Source organism: Phalaenopsis equestris, unplaced genomic scaffold (assembly GCF_001263595.1).
Source record: "Phalaenopsis equestris unplaced genomic scaffold, ASM126359v1 Scaffold000084, whole genome shotgun sequence".
NCBI classification, from domain to species: Eukaryota; Viridiplantae; Streptophyta; class Magnoliopsida; order Asparagales; family Orchidaceae; genus Phalaenopsis; species Phalaenopsis equestris.
This window is the reverse complement of record NW_018164526.1, coordinates 23174-26479: the sequence shown is the minus strand read 5'-3', so window position 1 is coordinate 26479 and position 3306 is coordinate 23174.

Below are 3306 nucleotides of genomic sequence, written 5' to 3'. Positions count from 1 at the left end.
TTTAAACGAACCGAACACGAACACAAGCTTTGTTCGTTCGTGTTCGGTTCGTTTACACCCCTAGTAGAATGCATGCTTATAAAGTGAAGAAAAATGATTGATAATAAAAATTCAACCAGAAAAAAAAAAATCATTACTTAGATAATATTGTTACACGTTTCTTTTTACAAAAAAAAAAAAATAAATAAATAAAAAAATACAAAACAAAAATATTTACAAACAAGCAAACAAGTATTTATCCAAGTGCTGGAGATGAAGCAATCATTGAGCCATCTTATTCTTCATCTTCATCTCCTTCTACGGCTTTTTCTACATTTGTTTCTTTCCTAGCGGTGGGAGGAACAAGGACTGCAAATTCTTTCGGGTCGACAAGCCCATGTTCAATAAATTTGTAGATGAAAATGCCATGCCCCAACTAAAATGGTGAGAAATTCTTGTGATGTGCTCTTACTGAGTTATTGATTTCGCCAAGGCCGCCTTTAGTTCCTTGTTATCTTTTGCCTTAGTGTCTATCCTTGAAATCAAGCTCATCATTTTTTCTTCCTTCAAGTTAAAGCTTGAGCTAGCCTTCAACAATTCTCCTATTCCACTTTTGTTCTCTTAGTAGTTTTTCTAAACTTCTCACTTTATCCTCGGCCTTAGCTAAGGATTGCTCAATTTCATTGAAGGCCAAGGATTGGAGGTGGATGGCTTTTGTAGCCCTCAATTCGATCGAGTGACTTCAAAACTTCCTCAAACTTGTTTGACCACACACCTCAAAGAGAAGCATAGGAACATTATCAGCTTTTGGGTTCTCAGGGAACCATTCCTTTATTGAATCAATCATGAAATATTGACGGTCATAACTGATGAAAATCTTTCTGACCCCTCCTTGCGTCGAATGCTATTTAAAAGGGACACCTTTTTCTTTCACTGATGGAGAAGGTGGGGAGTCAACAACTTCCACGGGAGTTTTTCTTTTTTCCTCTTACTGGAGGGATGAGACTCCTTGTCAGCAGGGGGAAGAGGGACTAATTCTAAAGCAAGCTTTGTTTCGTTTCTAGACGAACTCTCCGATAGATTGATGGGAGATTGGTGGTTGGCTTCAGCCATTGCAGACAAATCAAGAAATGAGGAGCCAGTGACGATTGGTTGGTTTCGATAATGATGAATGTGTGATGGTTGGAGACGAAACGTTTGATGCTCCAATTTCATCCCAGAAGCTTTGCCTTTAGAGGCACTTGATCTTGGGATAGACAACATTCGATTTACCTCACCTGCATCCAATGGAAAACTATTAGGTTTTCGTGCAAAAATAGTGTTTTCTCCGGTTTACAGATTTTGTATCACGACAATCGTTTTAGACTTACATAAAATAAAGTTTGCACCTGTACTATTTGCGTCAGCGGTGATCACCTTCCTGGTTTCCCCTTAGATTTGTCCCCTACTTAAAAAGGAAAGCTCAGCACTTGGAGGCTTTCTCCATCGCTTCCTTCACACTAGTAGCCTTTTTGATATCCGAGGCCTTCCATAGTTCTTTCATCATACGACCAAATTTATCTGGTCGTAAAACCCTATCAACCACCTTCGAATCGGTGTACCGAGGGACGGATGACGGTCGCCTCTCGATCTTCTCCCACAAGATGTTTTAGGAGTATTTTAGTTTTGTTCATCGACACATACTGAGGAATGACACCGATCCGTGAGCTGCTGCTATAAAATCCAACCAGAAACTGTTCCTTCCAGTCCTTTATCTTGTTCTTCAACCCAAGGAGTTGGAGTTTGTAACCACCAGAAAATTGAGCGAGATCATCCTTATAAGTCTTGAACGAAAAGTAGTACTTGAACAAACTGGTCGACACGGAATGGCCAAACGGTGACAGAAAATGACGAATATCATGATCACAACGATTGAGTTTGACTTGACTTGCATCAAAATCACCTCATACCAATTGAAAACACCATTCAACTTGGTACATAATGGGAGCCACAAACCGCTTCGAAATTGATCCCTGTAGAACACAAGGTCATTTTTGAAATTGTTTGTCGCTCGGTCAAGACTCCTGACAACTTGAAGTTTAACAGTTTTGTCAAATGCATACTCCATTACCTTCTGTGCATCTTCCTCAGTTAAGGCAAAAGCATCGACCGTGGGGTAAGTGCCAAAAATCTTAGGAAAATGCTTACGAGCCTTGGAGGGAAAAAAAGAGAAGGGAAGAATCAAAAGGATTTGGAGAAAGTCTCAATCATAACACATCATAATCTGTTTTTAACAAGGGAGGCGAGGGAGTCGAAACATCTGGAGACCATCATTATAAATATCTCTATATTAAAAAAAAATGTCACACTACATCACGTCAAATGTATTTATATAGCTATTCAGAAAGAAATTTTCAATTAAGATCCTTCGACCTCTTGAGCAGAGACATGTCCCCGACTAAGTAGCCACTTGAATAGAAGACAGCCGCCAAGCTTAAAAAAATTACATTGATTGGTTTCTTGTTGAGTCTGACCGAGCTACACCTCAGCCTGAAAAGCCACCACCTCATCGCGAAGAATGTGCATTTCTCCTTCCATCCTCCCAAGTCGAGCCTGCAGATCCTGAATGACGTCAGATCTGTTTCTCTAGAGGCGTGCTCAGAAGAATCCACAATCTCATTCACTCTACGCTCCAACGACCCATAAGACTGCTACTGACCATCATTCATTCCTTGTGAAGTATTGAAATAGTTGATCAAATCATCAATCAGTGCTTGGCTCTCTCTGGTTGCATGATGAAGCACGGTTGTTGGAATTTTAGGGTCAGCAACAACATTGCTCAACCGTATTCTAATGACGGTCAAAATCCCAACATTCAGGGTTAATTCAGAAGAAATGAGCAAACCTTGAATGGAAGCATTGACTTTCTATACTTCTGGCGGGGAAGCGTCAGAAATCACCATTGTAGCATGTGTTGAGGTGTTCTAGAGCACTAGCTTCCGGTGATCAGATCAACCCGACGAGAATCTTCCTCTACGATTGGAATAAGATCCATGAGAGGAGCTAAAAGCCCTTGATCTTTCTCCAAACTTCCTGCTTTATCTGGCCGATCAGCATCGGGGCTAGCGTAGGAAGCAACTTGGTCATTTAAGTCAATAACATGATCCTCGTGCTTCTTCTTTCTCACCACCACCTTCTTCTTTGTATTTTCGCTTATAGGAACAAGAAGAGGTTAAGGAGGGAGCTTAAACTCTTCAAGAGCCATTTGGAGCGCATCAACATGGAAATGGTTTGGAGCTCTCAAGCAAGGGTGGACCCAGGAAGGGTCCCAACTTCGCTGATTGGAGG